A 22,014-nucleotide genomic window follows, 5' to 3' on the forward strand; every position below is an offset into this window, starting at 1 on the left:
TTTGTTTTAAAGTCTAATAAAGCTACCTTTTATATTATTGTAACATGGAATTTATTTCCCTCAGTAGTTCTCCTCATATGTAAAAACCATTATAAATGCAACTTACTTAACTAAACAGCTAATTCAAATATAACTAATTACTCTATTATAACTTCCAAGTAAATTTACTGTTACTTCTTAACTCCAGTAATTTGGCATTTGATTTTTGGATAAATGGCACTTAAACATTTTGACAGTGTGTTTGTTGCAAAATTTTGGAGACTTATGACTTAGTTTTATATCAAGGAGCTCTTGTTATATATTTTTGTCAGCTTTGCTTAATAGACCCATTGATGATTTCTTTAATTGATGTCAATGTTTAAAAGAACTCCATTTTTGAAAATAATTAAAGATTTATGATTTGTGATTTATGATTCCAGTTCTTTGAGTTTTATTTCCCTGTATTTTATAATTATGCTTTGATTTTTGAGATGAATAAGTAGAGCCTTTTACACACTGTTGAGCACACTTTTGTGATTTTAAAACTTTGACTGTGGTTTTATGATAAACTGTATCCATTTCTTTCAGTGGTAGACTTTGGACAAACTGCTCTGATTAATTAGATTGTAATATTCTAATTCAGAGGATTTGAGGCTCATATTGTAAGATGTACCTTCTTTATTCTCTGAAATGGGAGGAAATGTACCTGATTCAGAAACATATTTTCTAGCAGTCTTTTCTCTGTCTCTATCTCTCAGGGATGTGATTTACTTATGATATTGTCTGACGTGTAACATTTTATATTTCTTGCTTTTTTGCACACATTTTAGTGATGTATTTATAACAACAGCTATCTAACATATACATTTTCTAGTTGAGATATGGTTGTCTGTATATTTATTTAACCAGAAATTGTTGCTACATGACAGACCACAAACATGTTTTGGCTTCTGCTTTGATAGCCTCTCAATCATTGTTGAAATAGCATAAGTCATCTGAACAATAGAAAAATGTCCAGAGCTATTTAGACTGTGAACTATTCTCATTTCTTTTTCTCTTTTTCTTTTTCTTCTTCTTTTTTGGTTTTTTATAACATTCTGGTGGTAGCAGATGTGTGTGAACAATCTTAAATTTAGTTGAGTGACATTTTGTTTTTCTTGCCAATGTAAAAATATGCTCATGAATCTCTTTTTTGTGGTTCACTCACCCTTGCAAAGGCTTTGTAACCTTTGGCTACAAAGGAGTTTAGGGCATATTTACTTAATGAAGGTTTCCTTGACGGCTCAGATGGTATAGAATATGCCTGCAATGCAGGAGACCTGGGTTCAGTCCCTGGGTCGGGAAGATCCCCTGGAGAAGGGAATGGCAACCCACTCCAATAGACTTGGCTGGAGACTTCCATGGACAGAGGAGTCAGGAGGGCTACAGTCCATGGAGTCACAAAGAGTCTGTTACAAGTGAGCAAATAACACGTTCACTTACATAATGAAAATCACCCTAGTTAGGATGTTTTGCAGGGCAGCTGAACATAGAGGGAGCTGACTGACAAGGGTGGCTCTTTCTATTGATCTCAACCTTTTTTGACACCAAGAGAGAGAAGTTGGTTCTGTGAAATAGTTCTTCTATCCCAGGTACTCACAGATGCACTTCTGTTGCATGTCTCAATCACAGCTTCCAGCCAGAAGCAACTGTCTCAGCTACAGTTCCAACAGGAGCAGTTTCAGTAAAGGAGAGCCTGCAAGTGGAATGTGCTATAGGAAGTTCCCAAAGGGTAGCTTTTTAGAGGAAAATGGGTATTCTTGGGATTCTTTCAATAAAGCAGGGACCCTGACTGGTTCCAAATGGATTCTCAGCTTGTTGTAATGAGTAAAGGTAGGGCACAGATTACATCAGGTGCTTCTGCATAGAGATTACCACCACGTGATTTTTGTCCTCAGTTGCCATGTTTTCTTGTTAATATACCTTCTCTCTTTCTTTTGTAACTCACAAGGGCCATTCCTGCTTTACATGACACATTGGACCTAAGTAGATATGACCTAACTGATTTGAAATTTATATTAAATACTACTAGAATCTGCGGAGTAATCTGAACTGTTTCAGGAAACTAAATGGAGCTTAGAGACTTTCCAAGGGAAGCTAAAAGACCAGAAATATCCTCCAAAGAGATAGAAGCCTGTACCATGCTTTTCTCATTACAACTAATCATTCAAATCCCATCCCCTCCAAATGAAGCTCCATAAGTAAACTCAAGCCACAGCATGTCAAACACATCCAGGCAGCCAGTCACTGGGATGGATTCAGGCCATTTCCATCTTGTCTATCTTCTCCTGTGCTCCTAATTCTCACCATACGTGTATCTTCTTAAAATTTTTTACTGGAGTATAGTTGATTTACAGTTTCGTGTTAATTTCAGTTGGACAGCAAAGTGAGTCAGTGAGTCATATATATATGTATTTTTAGATTTCACTCTCTTTTAGATTTCACTCGTGTCTTTGACACCGTCTAATCTGTACTTATGCACTTGGCACAGTACATTACACAAGCACCTCACTCCATTAATAAGACCTGTCTTGATGGAAAACCCATTTTGGATGCAACATTCTGCAGTTATCTCAGTAACACGCTTCTCCAGCATACTCTTCTGGTGCTTGATGTCTGACCCCTGTGCACCGCAATGGCAGGAAGGAAGCATCTCTGCTCCGGAGTTTCATTTTGGATGCAGCAGAACTGATGGAACTGTCCTGGGCAGATTATGGTGCTGGCGCGGAGAGCATGTCCTTTGACCATGCACGACTTACTAAATATCTTTCTATTTTAAGATATGGTCTAAGATAGACTCAGACTAATGATTTGAGAATAGTTAGAAAAAGAACATCCAGTTTCAATACCTTAGAGCAAGTAATACAAACTAACCTTATTTAACTTTTGGGGGGACTATGAGGAATATAACTGTAGGCATTGTATTTGGACTTCAGTACAACTATGAAGATTTTTTCTGATATCTCTGTGGAGAAGGTAATAATTGTGGATGGAATAATAATACAAATTGGTAATTTTTTAGCTGGTTATATAGCCTTATCAAAATTGTGTTAACTGATGAACCAGAGCTAGACTGGAGATGTGTCTAGTGGTGCGTCATAGATTTCTGCAATAAGCATTATTTTAATCAATGATCTTAAACACAATACTTTTCTCATCTCTTATTTCATAATTGAGGACATGTCATGCAGGAGAGGAGAGACAGTTTTCCTAAGATCAGCTAGCAGGTCAGCTGCAAAAGTGGAGCTGTTAAGAGAAACCAGATTTTTCTGAGTCCTTAAGCAATCTGTTTTCAGATAATGTGATCACCAAGGAACCCTAGAGCTGAGCAATTAGTGAAAGTTTTATTGAGAATTTTTTTTTTTTACTTAAAATAAGAACAACTTTTTAAACTTTGAAACTGTCATTCAACGACATCGACTTTCCCTTAAAACAGTAAGCTTCTTGTCACCAGAAATATACATGTACATAATGGATGGGCCACATAGAATGAATGTTATAGAAGGGGACTCTATATTGTGGAAGGAGGTGTGGGTTTGGGTGTGTAGTGACTGGACTAGATGATCTCTAAGGTCTCTTTCAACTTGAACATGGAGAGGAGACATTAGTGCAGTTTTCTCATTAAAAAGAGAAAATAAGAATAATTTCTTTGTTCAACAGACATTAGGTACACATTTAAGGTACTGTTTGATCCTAAAAACTGATCACCCATGTCTAACTGAGCCACCAGGAAACCACCCTCTTGAGAAGGAGCAAGAAAATGGGGAGATTGAGACATGGATTAAAAATACAAGGGTGGGAAAAAAGACCCAGGAGAAGGAGTAGGATGCATTACTTGGCTCTATTTGAGGAGAAAACCGGGTTAAAGGGGGTGAAAGCTGAACCTAAGTTATAATTTATCTTTTCATTATCTCTAGCATAAAGATACTTTAATGCAAGAAAAAGAAATAAAAATTTAGGATTTGTTGACCTCTAATAAATTCCACAATTCTATTCACAATTGTCAAATCTCTAATGAACTTTGTTGCCTGCATCCTTTCAACCTGTGTAGCTGTGGCCGCATAATAGACCCTTAGAGATTTTATCCCAGTTGTTATGTGTATTTTTCCTAATTGAGAGAAATTTCAAAGCTACAGACTATTGACTCGGGGTCTCAACATTGAGTCAGCCTTGCTGCTGGTGCTGCCCCAAATTTGACTCTGTCCTTGATTAACTGGGTTTGTACTATATATTGTATTATTTATGCTATGTTGTAATAAGCATGCGCATGCCAAGTCACTTCGGTCGTGTCCGACTCTTGGTGATCCCACGGAGCTCCTCCATCCATGAGATTTTCCAGGCAAGAATACTGGGGTGGCTTGCCATTTTCTTCTCCAAGGGATCTCCCCAATCCAGGGATCAAACCCAGGTCTCCTGCATTGCAGGCAGATTCTTTAGTCTAAGCCCCTGTGGAAGCGCTTTCTACAGCATTAGTCATTGCCTATTTCAGTCTTCCAGGTTGCAAACTACAGAATCTGAGCCTAGTTAATTTCAGCTAAAAATGAATTCATTAGAAAGATATCAACTCTCTCCTTGAATTAGCAGGAAGACTGGAGACTCAGGCTCAGGAAACAAAGAGGCACTAAGGGAAATTGTTCAGCCAGAACTCCAGGCAAAGGCACATCTGAGGGAGCGCATGGTGCCTGCATGGTTGGAGGGCTGCAGTGGTCCTAAGGAGCTCTGAAATGCACCCTCTTCTCTGACCCACTTCCTCCATATGCAGAGTCCTTATCAGGGCCATCCTGTGGACTGGTTTAGATCCTGTGTTTGAATCCAGATTGCTAGGCTGCAGGAAAAGGGGGTTACTTTTGTAGTGAGGGGTAAAGGCCTGTTCCTTGCTGTAATTCCTATGACAGTGGAATTTGTAATTATGGGATGGGGGCTCACAAGCACTGAAAAAAGGAAAAGAAGAAGTCTACTCTGCCTGCTGTTGTAAGATGCCCCTGATGCCACATTTGATCTTCTCATGGCCCATGCCAATGCTCACTGATTCCAGCTGGCCACATGCCTACACTGTGCCTTATTGCCATGCCTAGACTATGCCTTGTTGTCCCCCCTGGAGTGTTTTGATCACGTTTGCCAGCTTGTTACCCTAACCCACCTAGCATCCTGTGTGAAACTTGCTTTAGTCCTTTTAAATGCTAGCTTTTCAGGTCCTTTCCTACCACACTTGGCATTGTTTTGAGAAGTAAATTCAGACCTGGGTCCTATGTGATAAGTCTCGTGACCATCGCCCCGATTTGACCCATCTCCTGTGGGGTTTTCTCATCTGTAAAATGAGTAAGTCGACTCAGTTCCCGTTAGTCTCAAAGGGACGCTGAGAGGCTTAACAAGATGGTGCTTCGAGATATTTGGAACACAGGGTGGCATTATCACATTATTATTTTCACCGGCTGTTCACGTGAAGGAAGAAAATAAAGAGAAATTTGATGCCAGAGAGGGTTTTTGGCACTTTGTCAATTCAACATTAGCTTTGAGGGATTTTGGAATTTTGCCTGAAATTTTCAGTACCAAGCAGCTAAAAGCTGTGTTTTTCTGGGCTTATGATATTCCTGTCCCCAGGGATGGCATTCAGCATTTGTGAGGGATGAGCTGTGCCAGACCCATTTTCCAATGTGCCACCACCAGACACACAAAAAAGCAGTGCACACTCTGTGAATCACTGCTTGCACCCACGTTTCACACTTGGAGCAGCACCTCTGACTTGTGCCAGCAGGAAATGGATGAGAGGAGAGATCCACGTAGGCTGTGTGTGGGAAGCTCCCTGTCTGACACGTGGGTCGTTTGTGGCTGAGCAGCTTCTGTGTGAGTGGTCAGATGGACCCTGCTGAAGGTCACAGACCCTTTTTTAGACCTTTCAAATTTACCCACGTCATAGTCCTCTTTGAAAGAGAGCTATTGGTTATGCAAATGTCACATTTGCCTACTAAACCGAAGAGTGGGCTAATTAGAAATAGAGAGGAGAAGTGCATACTTTTGGAACTTCATTTTAATGATTTTTGGAAGGAAGAGAAGGCAGGAAAATGTGTTGGGATCTGGGGAAGCGTTTGTTCATGTGATTGAAGTTTAAGCCTTGTGGTGGTAATTACATGGAAAGGTTATAAATGGTTTCCTTTGTTTGGACCAGAATCATTTGCAAATACGTAGGCTTCCACATATGTGCCTTAAATACATATTTATGTGTATTTTAAAAGTATAATATGCCATCCATATATTAGAGTAATAGTTGTTAATAGAAATTGTTCAGTGTCAAGAGCTAAAAAGTACAGCTTTGAACATGCTTACTCCTAGAAAATAGGTCTTGCCTCTTCGTAAAGAATGACTTACCTGAATTTTGTCAGTGAAAGAAGGAAGCTACTTGCATTTCAAAATAAAATACAGTGACCACCAGTTCATCTAACACTGTTGGAAAATGAAGGTTCTACATAAATGAAACCTGCCAATAATGGCAGGTTACTTTTTTTTTTCAATCAACATATTTCAAATGACAGTATTCTAAATTACATTATAAAACTTTCTGTTCATTTTATAGCAATGCTTATTTGCTTCTTAATATATATTTATGCTCATTTTACAAAATATACACAGAAGTTTAAAAATATCCCTCACCCTTAACCCAATAGAAAGCAACTACCATTATTAACAGGATTAGATGATTGGATGGCATCACTAATTTGATGCATATGAGTTTGAGCAAGCTCCGGTAGTTGGTGATGGACCGGGAAGCCTGGCATGCTGCAGTCCATGGGGTCGCAAGGAGTCAGACTTGACTGAGTGACCTAAACTGAACTGACCATTATTAATATATTGGTGAACTGCTGTCTAACCTGCAGTCCCACTCCTGAGTATCAGTTCAGTCACTCAGTCGTGTCTGACTCCTTGTAACCCCATGGACTGCAGTACGCCAGGCTTGCCTGTCCATCACCAACTCCTGGAGCTTTCTCAAACTCATGTCCATTGAGTCGGTGATGCCATCCAACCATCTCATCCTCTGTCATCCCCTTCTCATCCCGCCTTCAATCTTTCCCAGCATCAGGGTCTCTTCCAGTGAGTTGGTTCTTTGCATCAGGTGGCCAAAGTATTAGAGTTTCAGCTTCAGCACCTGTCCTTCCAATGAATATTCAGGACTGATTTCCTTTAGCATTGACTGGTTTGATCTCCTTCCAGTCCAAGGGACTCTCAAGACTCTTCTCCAACACCAAAGTTCAAAAGCATCCATTCTCTGGCACTCGGCTTTCTTTATAGTCCAACTCTCACATCCATACATGACTACCGGAAAAGCCATAGCTTTGAGTAGATGGACCTTTGTTGTGTTGGCAAAGTAATGTCTCTGCTTTTTACTATGCTGTCTAGGTTGGTCAGAGCTTTTCTTCCAAGGTACAAGTGTCTTTTAATTTCATGGCTGCAGTGACCATCTACAGTGATTTTGGAGCCCCCCAAATTAAAGTCTCTCACTGTTTCCATTGTTTCCCCATCTATTTGCCATGAAGTGATGGGACTGGATGCCATGATCTTAGTTTTCTGAATGTTGAGCTTTAAGCCAACATTTTTACTCTCCTCTTTCACTTTAATCAAGAGACTCTTTAGTTCTTTGATTTCTGCCATAAGGGTGGTGTCATCTGTGTATCTGAAGTTATTAATATTTCTTCCAGCAATCTTGATTCCAGTTTGTGTTTCACCCAGCCTGGCTTTTCACATGATGTACTCTGCATATAAGTTAAATAAGCAGGGTGACAATATACAGCCTTGACGAACTGCTCTCCCAGCTTGAAATTGGTCCATTGTTCCATGTCCGGTTCGAACTGTTGCTTCTTGACCTGAATACAGATTTCTCAGGAGGCAGGTAAGGTGGTCTGGTATTCCCATCTCTTGAAGAATTTTCCACAGTTTATTGTGATCCACACAGTCAAAGGCTTTGTCGTATTCAATAAAGCAGAAGTAGATGTTTTTCTGGAACTCTCTTGCTTTTTTGATGATCCAATGGATATTGGCAATTTGATCTCTGGTTCCTCTGCCATTTCTAAATCCAGCTTGAACATCTGGAAGTTCACAGTTCACGTACTGTTGAAGCCTGGCTTGGAGAATTTTGATCATTACTTTGCTAGCATGTGAGATTAGTGCAATTGTGTGGTAGTTTGAACATTCTTTGGTATTGCCTTTCTTTGGGATTGGAATGAAAATGGACCTTTTCCAGTACTGTAACCACTGCTGAGTTTTTCAAATTTGCTGACATATTGAGTGTATCACTTTAACAGCATCATCTTTTAGAATTTGAAATAGCTCAACTGGAATTCCATCACCTCCACAAGCTTTGTTCATGGCAATGCTTCCTAAGGCCCACTTGACTTTGCATTCCAGGATGTCTGGCTCTAGGTGAGTGATGACAGCATTATGATTATCTGGATCATGAAGATCCTTTTTTGTACAGTTCTTCTGTGTACTCTTGCCACCTCTTCTTAATATCTTCTGCTTCTGTTAGGTCCATATCATTTCTGTCCTTTATTGTGCCCATCTTTACATGAAATGTTCCCTTGGTATCTCTAATTTTCTTGAAGAGATCTCTAGCCTTTCCCATTCTATTATTTTCGCCGATTTCTTTGCATTGATCGCTGAGGAAGGCTTTCTCCTCTCTCCTTGCTATTTGTGCTATACTCATTTTATTTGATTCTTTAAGAGTTTCCAAGTGTGTAATTTTCTGAATGTGAATAATAATGTGTGCCTCTTCTTTTCCAATAGTTTTATACTGACTAAAACATCCAACCCAACCAATGTAGGTTGTCTTGTTATCCTTACTTGATGAGATGAGTTATATTATAGATTTAAAATTCTGCATTATGATATAATCACTGTTCAGTTTTAATGGGTAGTTTCTTTTTAAGTTTTTAAATTTCCATTTTTTACATCTCTCCTTATAAAATAAAACTCATCTATAGTCTGTGATTTGTTTCCTCAGGTTTTGAATCAATTGCCAGCTTCACAAAACAAATTGAGAAGCTTCTTAGATTTTCCTTTGGCCTGTAATACTTCTAAGCATAGTAATTATGTGTTACTTGAAAGCTTGAAAACACTTAATAAAACTGTTCCTACATGAAGTCTTTACTTATAGGTCTTCTTTTTTAAATAAAATGTTCATTTCTTCATTGTTTATTGAATATTCAGTCTTTTACATTATCATAAACCAAATATTTTTCAGATATATCACTGAATACTTTAAGATTAATTAGTATATTTTTTAAAATATTTATCTGCCTATGTCCTTTTATTGATTTTCATACTTCAAATTTAATTTTAATTTTTCTTTTTTATAAGAATCTGCTCATATATTAATTCTGCTATATTTTCTAATTAATGCATTTCAATGTTTATATTTAATGTTCATTTGCCTGTTAATTTTAGGTGTACTTTGTTGTTCTACTTATTATTTCTTCAGTTTAATGAAAAGTTTATTTATTTTAGTGAATTAATATTTTCACAATTAAATTAAGGTTTTAAATTTGCTTTTAATTTAGTTTTGTCCTCAATCTAATAAGCAGAATCCTTATTCTGTCTTTCAAAGATTTTCTAATTGCATTTTTTTCCTTTGAATCAGCTGTTATTTATAAAAGCATTTGAAGTACCTCCTTGTTTTGTTAAATTGAGGCTATAAAATATAGTCTATTTTTTTATCTTGTGGTATTTTTAGAGGTTATTTTTTAATTTCATGTACATATATGATTTATTTGTGTTAACACTTGATGGATGTTTGAAAAGAAGTGGTGATGTTCATTTTTAGGGTACAAAGAGTTTCAGTTCAGTTCAGTTGCTCAGTCATGTTTGATTCTTTGCGACGCCATGGACTACAGCACGCCATTCTTCCCTCTCCATCACCAACTCCCCGAGCTTGCTCAAACTCATGCCCATGTGTCGGTGATGCCATCCAACCATCTCATCCTCTGTCATCTCCTTCTGCTCCCACCTTGAATCTTTCCCAGCATCAGGGTCTTTTTAATTGAGTCAGTTCTTCGCATCAGGTGGCCAAAGTATTGGAGTTTCAGCTTCAGCATCAGTCCTCCCAATGAATATTCAGGACTGATTTCCTTTAGAATTGACAGGTTGGATCTCCTTGCAGTCCAAGGGACTCTCAAGAGTCTTTTCCAGCACCACAGTTCAAAAGCATCAATTTTTCAGCACTCAGCTTTCTTTATGGTCCAACTCTCACATCCATACATGACAACTGGAAAAACATAGTTTTGACTAGATGGACCTTTGCTGGTGAAGTAATGTCTCAGCTTTTTTATATGCTGTCTAGGTTGGTCAGAGCTTTTCTTCGAAGGAGGAAGCATCTTTAATTTCATGGCTGCAGTCACCATATACAGTGATTTTGGAGTCGCCTAAGTAAAATCTCTCACTGTTTCCATTGTTTCCCTGTCTGTTTGCCATGAAGTGATGGGACCAGATGCCATGATCTTAGTTTTCTGAATGTTGAGTTTTAAGCCAGCTTTTTCACTCTCCTCTTTCACTTTAATTAAGAGGCTCTTTAGTTCTTCTTTGCCTTCTGTCAAAAGGGTGGTATCATCTGTGTATCTGAGGTTATTGATATTTCTCCTGGAAATCTTGATTCTAGCTTGCGCTTCATCCAGTACATTTCGCATGATGTGCTCTGCACATAAGTTAAATAAGCAGGGTGACAATGTACAGCCTTGATGTACTCCTTTCCCGCTTTGGAACTAGTCTGTTGTTCCATATCCAGTTCTAACTGTTGCTTCTTAACCTGCGTACAGATTTCTCAGAAGGCAGGTAAGGTGGTCTGGTATTCCCATCTCTTGAAGAATTTTCCACAGTTTGTTGTGATCCACACAATCAAAGGCTTTGACATAGTCAATAAAGCAGAAGTAGATATTTTTCTGGAACTCTCTTGCTTTTTCATTGATCCAACGGTTATTGGCAATTTGATCTCTGGTTCCTCTGCCATTTCTAAATCCAGCTTGAACATCTGGAAGTTCATGGTTCATGTACTGTTGAAGCTTGGTTTGTAGAATTTTGATCATTTTTTGCTAGCGTGTGAGATGAGTGCAATTGTGAGGTGGTTTGAACATCTTTTGGAATTGCCTTTCTTTGGGACTGGAATGAAAACTGACCTTTTCCAGTCCTGTGGCCACTGCTGAGTTTTCCATATTTGCTGGGATATTGAATGCAGCACTTTCACAGTATCATACAAAGAGTTACTGTATTAATTAATTAGATATTCATATTCTTTATTCATACCTTATTTTTCTGTCCCCCTGATAAGTAAGTTACAAAGTTTATTCTCAGCATTTCTGAGTCATTTTAAATGATCATTTGATAAGCAGTACGTGGTTGAATTTATTTCAAACAGAATATCTTTTTCATGAATCCTCCATTAACACCATCTGAGGGCAGAAACCATGCCTAATTTCATATTTATGTATGTACAGAGCCTGCCAGATAGTTGATGCTCAGTAAAAATTTCTATTGAATGAATGAATCAGAATTCATCAGATGCCACAACTCTCAGAAAACATCAAGGGAAGAAGTAAATGATACTTGTTCACTCAGTCATGTCCAACTCATTGTGACCCTGTGGACTGCAGCAAGCCAGGCTTTGCTGTCCTTCACCATCTCCCAGAGAGCTTGCTCAAACTTATGTCCATTGAGTCGGTGATGCCATCCAACCATCTTGTTCTCCATCTTCCCTTTCTCCTCGTGCCTTCAATCTTTCCTGGCATCAGTGTCTTTTCTGATGAGTTGGCTCTTCACCTCAGGTAGCCAAAGTACTGGAGTTTCAGCTTCAGTGTCAGTCCTTCCAATGAATAGTCAGGATTGATTTCCTTTAAAATTGACTTGTTTGATCTCCTTGTAGTCCAAGGGACTCTCAAGAATCTTTTCCAATATCACAGTTCAAAAGCATCAATTCTTTGGCACTCAGCCTTCTTTATAGTCCAACTCTCACAACTATACATGCCTACTGGAAAGACTGTAGTTTTGACTATATGGACCTTTCTTGGCAAGGTAATGTCTCTTCTTTTTAGTAAATGATGCTGACACATTTCAGTCGGGAAACATTTCTTCAAATAGAGGATAAGAGAGGGAGTCTTGGTAGCATTCACTGTCAGCACTGTGGTCTTTTTGATACTTCTCTGGAGTAAAGTACCAGAGGGCCAGGCAGTAGGGTGAGAAAAAGATTCTGCCATCATCCAGTGAAACCACACTTGAATAACTGCTACCTGTGGGCATGGAGCTGTACTTGTCAAACTAATATTTTACCTGCAGATCCAAGAAGGAGAAAGTTGGCTTTGGTAATGGGGACTAAGTAATTTGGAATAATCTGCCCACTGAAGACAGCTGGAAAAGGTGGATAACACAGTAGGCAGTTGTATTAAAAAAAGTGCAGAAGATTTTAACTCACTAGTGTGAGGCATCACCAGTGTATATTATTGAGAAAACAAAAGAAGCAGAGAGGCATATGTAGTACACTACCTTTTATGTAAGAACAGCAGGGGAGGGGTGGTAACAAATAAATATCTGTACAGAATATTTTTCTTTGCCAAAAGGAGATGAAAGGATAAACTTAGCAAACTAACATGACTAATGAAAATGATCACCTGTATGTGGATTCAGGGAACATGGCAGACAGAGAGTAGTGAAAATGAAACCTCTTTGCCTTATCTTGTTTTAAAGTTTTGAACCTGGAAGTATGTAAATATATTCAGAGAATAAAATTAAAAAAAGAAAATAAAGCAGTATCTAAAAATTGAAAATTAATGGAAACAAATGAGTCTAATTGTATGTGTCATAACCACAGAGAAAGAATTATTTCAAGTGATTTCAGAACATGGGTATTTTTACTATCTTTAAAGGAATATTATCTGAGGAGATATAGAGCTGCAAAGAAATCTTACATTTCACTCATTAGTGATGGTGGTGGTATTATATCAAAATATTTTTTCTTGTTTTTAGAGTTATAGTTATTTACAGAATGCAAGTTAGTGATTATTTTAGTGTTTTAAGGAATCAAGGTTTTCGGATATCAGAAAAGAAATTCAGTATAAAAGTCAAATAAATAACATGTAAATCCATGGCTGATTCATATCAATGTATGACAAAACCCACTGGAAAAAAAAAAAATAATAAAAAAAAAAAAAAAAAAAAAAAAGTCAAATAAACTAAGTGAAATCCTACATTATTAAATGTAACTGGTAATGGCTATATAAACTTAAAATTTTATCTTTCTTTATAATTGTGTATTTCTTATTCTGTCCAGCGACGAGGCATAAATGAAATAATAACCCAACAGAAATGAGCATCATGCTATTCAAATTGTCATCTCCAAAAACCGTTCTACTCTGACATATATGTGTGTGTAACTGACTCACTTTGCTATAAAGCAGAAACTAACACAACACTGTAAATCAACTATACTCCAATAAAAATTAACTTAGAAAATTGTACCTCAGTAAAAAGGAATACTATACCATTCTGAACGGAACCAGAATTACTAGAGGAATGACTAACTCCAGGTTTGGGGTAAAAATATGTAGAATTCACATGGGAGATTCCAAAGACCAAAAGAGTTATCAAAGGATACTGAGTCAAACATGAGACAATTTGGGCATAAAAGAGATATTGAATGCAATTATTGGAAACAGAATAAATACATCAAAACCAAGGGGTTGTAATAAAACTACAGAGATAGAAGGAGACATTATTGGACACCACTGCAATAACTAGAGCAACAACTCCACTCTAAATGTAGAAGACTATGAATAGTATGAAAGAATTAATTGTATATTGTTTTTCCAGTATAAACTATATTTTTGGACAACCAGATGCACCTACCTAAAAAGGGAAATTTCTTCTTTACAAAATTCCAAGCAATGCATAGGGAAAGAATGATATAATTAGGAAATCACTGTTTTGCAACCCAAATAAAGCAAGAGTTAGGTAATGCTCATGAATTGATGAAGCCACAAGATGAAAGGTTGATGGGTAATCATACCAATAAGGCTTCAGGCAGTCCTCACCTGATCCCACTGATTGATCAATCTCAGCAGCAGTAAAATTGTGTCCTCTTGACCTAATTCACTCAAATTACACAGCATCACCTATGGTATGGGCTTCCCTTGTGGCTCAGCTGGGAAAGAATCCACCTGCAATGAAGGAGACATGGGTTCAATCCCTGGGTTGGGAAGATCCCCTGGAGAAGGGAAAGGCTACCGGCTGCATTATTCTGGCCTGGAGAATTCCATGGACTCTATAGTCCATGGGGTCGCAAAAGAGTCGGACACGACTGAGCGACTTTCACTTCACTTCACTTTACCTATGGTATATCCCTGTGAAAATAGTAAAATCTGAGTCTAATCAAGTCTTTGTGGCTAACTTCCATTTACAAGAAAGAAGGCAGATGAAGAAATAAGTTAAGTGATCTCAGAAGAAAGCTAACAAAAGTTGTGAATGTGTGATATTCTGTCAGACACGTTCTTTCATAAATCAATGGGATGAAAAAAGAAAAATAAAGGAGATCTACTCTTGATTGGGCTTCCCAGGTGGCCTTAGGGGTAAAGAACCTGCCTGCCAGTGCAAGAGACAAAAGAGACGCAGGTTCAATCCCTGGGTCGGGAAGACCCCCTGGAGGAGGGCATGGCAACCCACTCCAGTAGTATTCTTGCCTGGAGAATCCCATGGACAGAGGAGCCTGGTGAGCTACAGTCCATGGGGTCTCAGAGAGTCAGACACAACTGAAGCGACTTAGCATGCATGCATGCACGCTACCCTAGATTAAATGAAGCCAAACAAACAAGTACAGTATGTGGACTTTGTTTGAATCCTGACTCAAACATACCAACTGAGAATCAGGAAAATTTGAGTATAACTAGGTATTCAATGATTAGAGAAAAGAAAAGTATTTTTTCTTTTTTTCAAGTGCAATGATGACACAATAGACCAAAATTATTTGAGAAAAACATCCATGTTATTTTAGAGATGCATATTGAAGTTCTAGGGGTGAAATGAGCTGATATTTGGGATTCTCCATAAAATAACTGAGAGAGGGAGGGAGAGGGAGAAAGAAATGGCAAAGGAGAGAAGGAAGGTGAAGCGAGAGAGGAGGGTGGGGATAGAAACATGAAGTACAGAAAAATCTTGATATTTGATATTTGTTAAATCTGAGGATGAATAGTGGGGGTTTATTTCTATATTCTTTATTTTTATATTTTCATATTTTTTATAGATATAGGTATGAACAGTGAATTTATAACCTGGTAGCTTAGTCGGTAAAGAATCCACCTGCTATTCAGGTGACTGCAGTTCGATCCCAGGGTTGGAAAGATCCCCTGGAGAAGGAAATGGCAACCCACTCCAGTATTCTTGCCTGGGAAATCCCATGGACAGAGGAGTCTGGTAGGCTACAGTCCATGGTATTGCAAGAGCCAGCCAAGATGCAGTGACTAAACCACCACCACAAGTTAAACAGAGTCTTGGTTAGTTGGCTAATCAACTGAGACAAATACTTAAAATTTTTTTTACTTGCCTTTATTGTGATGATCAAAAAAAAAAAAACTTTCTGCCTGCACCACATGGCAAGTGGGATCTTAGTTCCCTGACAAAGGATTGAACCCTCGCCCCCTGCATTGGCAATGTGGCATGTTAACCACTGGACTGCCAGGGAAGCCCCTGAGACAAATACTTATTCCGTATTAGAAGTAATATGTCTCTGTTGTGTTTGCCAGTCGCTTAATATAAAGACGTTAGGACCACAAGGTTTTCCAGGTGGCTCAGTGGTAAAGAATATGCCTGCCAAGGCAGGAGATACAGGAGACGCGAGTTTGATTCCTGGGTTGGAAATATCCTCTGCAGTAGGACATGGCAACCCACTCCAGATTCTTGCTGGGGAAACCCCATGGACAGAGGAGCCTGGCAGACTGCCGTCCTTGGGGTTAACACGAAACAGACATGGCTGAGTGACTGCGAAGGCATAGACCCTTCTAAGGGGACATCAAATAACTATCAAGGGAAGGAGGAATTAATCTGCTAAAATCTTAAAGGTGAATTTAGCATTGGATGTAGTATGTACTTAGTTGAAATATGAGGACAGATGGGTTAGTGTTTGTCAAATTGCTTTCAGCAACACGTGGGAAATATATTAATTTAAGTACTTGTTAAATAATGGAAGTGTGAAAAAGTGTTAGTTGCTCAGTCGTGCCCGACTCTTTGCAACCTCTTGAACTGTAGCCTGCCAGTCTCCTCTGTTCATGGTATTCTCCAGAAAAGAATACTGGAGTGGGTAGCCATTCCCTTCTCCAGGGGATCTTCCCAACCAATGATTGAACCTGGGTTTCCTGCATTGCCGGCAGATTCTTTACTATCTGAGCCACCAGGGAAGCCCAAACTATCTTTTAACATGTTCCTGGTTACTCTACAACACTGTACCTATTTTCTGTTTTGTTTTTTCAATGTATTTGCTTATTGGTATATTATACTATATACATGGATTTCTGGATATTGGCCTCATATTTCTGTTTAGGTTTGTTTCAGGGTATCATGGGATATGATAGGGTCTCCATTTTATGAACACCTGCCTTTATAGTGCTGTACAGACTTTGTCATCCCATCTATGGCTTCCCCCTTTTATCCTTTCTGCCAATAAAGGAGCATCTTCTCAATAACTATCCCATCTGATGTTAATCTCAGCACCATAGGATGATGTTCATAATCAACATCCATTTCTATGGATTAAAAGCAATAGCTCTTAAGCAATCTTTCATAAGCATCACATGAGCTAATAATTAGATTTTTTTTCCTATTTGGTTGGTTGTTTTGGTATTTTGTAGAGGTAGCCTGTGTTAAGTGGCTGCATTTCTAGACAAGCTACAATAAATTCTAGTGTTACCTTTGAAGTTCCTTCCTTGTTTGACCATTGGCACTGGCCTCTTTAATGGGAAGAATGATTCCAGATCCATTTCCCAGCCATGCTCCCCATGTGCAGATGGGTACCAACTCAGAAGGGAAAACACCTATTCTGAAGAAAGGCTGTGAGACCATGCGTGAACATCCTGAAGCCTTTGTTACCTTATCTGGGAACCAGATATGCTCCATTCCTTCACCTTGATGGATGCCGATGTTTGTATGGAGGCAAGAAGGCCTTTAGTGATGAAAAAGTGGTACTTTTCAAAGACTCAGTTTTGTTTCTTGCTCTGGCCTTTGCTTATTCCCATCTGTATTCTGAAACTACACTGCAATTCTGATAGGTCATTGTTGACAATGCCAAGTAGCAGTCTGTCTGGAAGAATTATAAATGAGGCAAAGAGCAGGTGGTTAATGCAAAAGGGATCTCAAATAGGAAGCATGTGTCTCTCTCCCTCCAGACTGCCTTTACTCTGTTGTCCTGGATATCAAATTAGCTGCTGAGCTTTCTTGAAAGCCTATTATTCTCAGGATGTCATTTGGACAATTTGACTCAATAGTTATTAGATGGAAAGTAATTCTCTCTCTCTCTCTCTTTCTCTCTGTGTGTATGTGTGGGGGGCGAGGAAGAAGGGAGGTGAGAGGAAAATAGAAACTTCTTTCAGATAATTATTTTCTTTAGAGGGAAATTAAAGTAATTCAGGGGACTTACAGGAGCCAAAGAGCACAAAGATTGGAGTTAGATACATGCTTGGAAATCAAGGTCAGAATCTGCAGGGCAAGATGTCCTTGGGTTCACCCTAATGGCAGACAGTACCCTGCAAATGCCATGTCTTCAGGGGTGCTGTGTGATCATCCATCTTGGATGGGTCATCTGGTGATCAACATTGTGGACAACTGTTTAATCCCTGTAGGACTCAGTTTACACTTTTATAGAATAAGGAGGTTGGATTAGTGGCTCATTAGGATCTTACCAGGTGCTCCTCTGATAGCTTCATGTACCAGGGCAAATAGTGTGCTTCCAAAGCCCACAAGTATACAATAAATGTAGATGACTTTTATCTTACTAGTAGCAGAATGTCTGTATAGTTCCACCTCGGTATCAACAGTACATAACAAACACTGATATCACCAATTTGATTTGGGGTTTTCAATGAGCTCTCATGAACTGGAACTGCTAATGATATGCTTTTAAAATATCTCCCTTTGTATGGTGAAACAACTTGGAAATTGTAACTTGAAAATATATAGGTATTTATTTATAGCCTACTTTTGGGCTGAGACTTGAGATGACATATTTCTTTCAAAAAAACTCTCAAGTGGCATTATATAATTTATAATTTTATTCAGTTATTATCTGCATATGCTGCAGAAAGTTGAAAAATTATTCAAATCTTGCCAAAATGTGTTTACAGTTATTTCTCTGCCACTAAGATTTCCACCTGCAGAACATTTGAAAGTCTTCATTTAGGATCAAGATTGGACTTTTCAGAGGGGGAAGAAAACCAGAGAAGCCTGAAGTAGATTTGAGGGTCTTAAATTATCATTGAAAATCTGGGGTGGAAACAAATGTCTATTTGGCAACTTGAATTGCCCAGTCTCCATAGGTGTTTCATCCTATGTCCTGCTAGGGCATAAGAATTAGTAATGCTCTTACTAAGCATCTTAGAAGAGACCAGAACCAAACCATTCCTTGGTGACAGGTGGTGGGGGGGATGGGTGAGTGTGGTAGTTTTCACCTCCTTATTTTATCTTTTCTAAGTGTCCTTTTGCCAGGTCATCTGAATTCAGGCTTTGGAGTTGGAAATGGCATGTATCCTCAGCATGTTTCTACTACCCTAATAATTCAAGGTAGAAGTCATACCCCACATTAAAGAAGTGTCCAGTAAGGAAGTTACAGTTGTCCCCAATTATGGGTTGCCTCCTTCAATTTCATTTGCTGATTTCAAAATAAGAAGATTTGCCCATTTCAAAGTAACATTTTAAACACACTGTACTCTCCTGCCCCCTTTCTGTTTTTCCTTTGGCTCCTTCTGTCTCCATCAGGGATCCTCCCCCATCCCTGCTGGCGAATCCACCTGGAGAATCCTTCCTCTCATCACGCAGGGACCACTTTAACTTCCACCTCTCAGACCCTAAGAAACAGCACTTTGATCCCCTTCCCTGCCCTTGTGGCATTTGCTTTGTACGTATCTGTTGCCATGTTGCCGCTTCCCTATGCTATAACTATACAGTCAGCCTTCTGTATCCGTGGGTTCCACATCTATGGATTCAATCAACTGCTGATCAAAAATATTAGGGAAAAAAATTCTAGAAAGTTCCAAAACGCACAGGCAACTATTTACATAGCATCTACATTGTATTAGGTATATAATCTTGAGATGATTTAAAGTACACGAGAGGATATGCATCGATTATTTGCAAGTACTAAGTCATTTTATATAAGTAACTGGAATATCCATGGACTTCAGTAATGTTAGGGCTTCTCCCACCAGTCTCCCTTGGATAATGAGGGATGACTTACATGCTTATGTTTTTCTTTCTAGAGAAAGATGCAGTTGCTTTTGACCTTTGTATTTCTCTCAAGATATTTATACATGAAGATATCACATAAAAGTTTTTGGATTGAATTCACTGGTATTTAATCTTTCTTAATATATAAATTGTTCCTGTGTATGTCCGTGACAGGGGAAAAACGCTATGAGGTTTAAATGTGAAGAGGGCTTAGAAACTTCAGGCATTATCCATGTTTGCTTTTTGTAACAGTTTGCACTGCCGCCGATGCTGCTGCTGCTGAGTCGCTTCAGTCGTGGCCGACTCTGTGCGACCCCATAGACGGCAGCCCACCAGGCTCCTCCGTCCCTGGGATTCTCCAGGCAAGAACACTGGAGTGGGTTGCCATTTCCTTCTCCAGTGCATGAAGGTGAAAATGAAAGTTTGCACAGTTATGCTTAATTGTTCCAAACCTCAGTTTTCAAAAATAAATAATGTCTTTCCTGAGACAGGACGGAGGAAGGTGAGGACCAAGCTTGGTGCTCTAAGACACGCATTTCCTTTCTCATTTTTAAGGGAGGTTAAGTCACCTGTTCAGCTCCTCACAGTCAGAAAGGGCTGGAACCAGAATCTGAACTCGGGGCTATAAGAAGCCAAAGGCCTGACTCCCCCATCACACTACAATCACACTCACTTCTTAAACGGTGGCCTTTTCGACTTCTCTTTGTAAACTGGCAGGCCCACCCCCAGAGTCTGAGAGGTGGAAGTTAAACTCTATCCTGTACAACACTTTTCTCAGAGCATTTCTTCTAATCAGGAACATTATGATACGTTTATTTCCTTGTTTAGTGCATGCCTTCTGCTCCCCATAGTGTAAGCTGCTTGAGGGCAGGAACTTATCTCTGGTTGTTCACTGCTATGTCTTCAGCATGCAGAAGAGTGCCTGACACATGAACATGGCCAGCTCCCAGTCCATATGTCTTGACTGGATGAACAGACACAGAAGAGATGGTCCTACAGCTTACTTAGCTGATTCAAAATTAGTGCCACTGACAGTTGTCCAATGACTGGGAAATTTCTTTTCCCAAAGTATGTTCCTGCAAGCCCAGAAACTTCTTGCCTCTGCTCACCCTACTACTTCCCAAACTGCTTCCCACAGCTCCTCTTCTCTTGTTTTTGCCACGGGCCTCTTTTATTACAAGTCACCCATGTAGACCTAAAGCTGTTAACACTTGTTGCAGAATTTCTTGCAGCAAATCATATGTGTCACCGACGGGCTCCCCAGTGTCTCCAGTGTGTTAGTGATACCTCTGCATGTAATTCAGCACACAATTTAGAGATTTAAAAATATTGTTTTAGTTGCCAATATTTCTATTCATTGCATAACTTTACTATAATAGCTTATGCTGGGAGCATTTATTAGGGTCCCTTTAAGTTAGATAAGACAGAATAATAAAAGAAATAGGCACCTTCCCACTTCTTACAGAGCCCCAGTTTTGTTCCTATGGGGTTCTGCACCTGAAGCCAACTCAAACACTTGACACTCAAAGCCAAGAGTATGGAAGCCTCCATGGAGAACAGCATACATATGTGTTTATGAAGGACTCATAATATTGAAAGGCAAATGTCAAAAATTGTTAAGGAGACTAAAAGCATAGGAAATAAAATCCTCGGGTGAGAGGGAGGTGGGAGGGGGGATTGGGATGGGGAATACATGTAAATCCATGGCTGATTCATGTCAATGTATGACAAAAACCACTACAATATTGTAAACTAATTAGCCTCCAACAAATACAAATAAATGAAAAAAAAAAGGAAATAAAATCTAAAAAAATAAACTTCAGTCTTTTAAAATAAACCTGGTTGGCCCATGTCACGTATTTATTGGAATTAAGCTATGTGGGCATTTTGTTCAAGTTAATTTTGAAGATGTTTTTGTATCTACCCCAGTTCATCTACTCCAGCTCTCCCTGCATCTCAGTAAATGCTGCCAGCATCTACCAGATGCTTTAGCAGGAAACCCGGAGGTTTCTGCCTCTCTGCATTGTACCCAATCACCAAATTTTTTCAGTTAAAAAAATCTACTTGACCACTACTCTAGGGAAAACCTAGACTACTGCACTAACCTCTAATTTGGTCTTCTCCCATTATTATAGGTTACATTGTATCTTCTTCAAAACATGTCAAGTCTAACCCACCAGTACCTGTGAGTGTCATATTCTTTGGAAATAGTCTTTGCAGATGATTATGTTCAGATGAGTTCATTAGGGTGGGCACTAATTCAGTATGACATCCTTAGATAAAGAGGAAATTTGGATTCAAAGATACACACACACACACACACACACACACACACACACACACACACACACACAGAACTCCCTGAGAAGATGAAGTCAGAGATCAGGGTGATCTACTAGCCAAAGGAACACCATGGGTGGCCTGCAAAGTGCAAGAGCTAAGAGAAGCATGAAGCAGATTCTCCCTCATCTCTCTCAGAAGCAGCCAACCCTGATGACACCTTGATCTCAGACTCCCAGCTTCCATATACAAGTAATGCATTCT

This window comes from Dama dama, chromosome 19 (assembly GCF_033118175.1).
Source record: "Dama dama isolate Ldn47 chromosome 19, ASM3311817v1, whole genome shotgun sequence".
Lineage (NCBI taxonomy): Eukaryota > Metazoa > Chordata > Mammalia > Artiodactyla > Cervidae > Dama > Dama dama.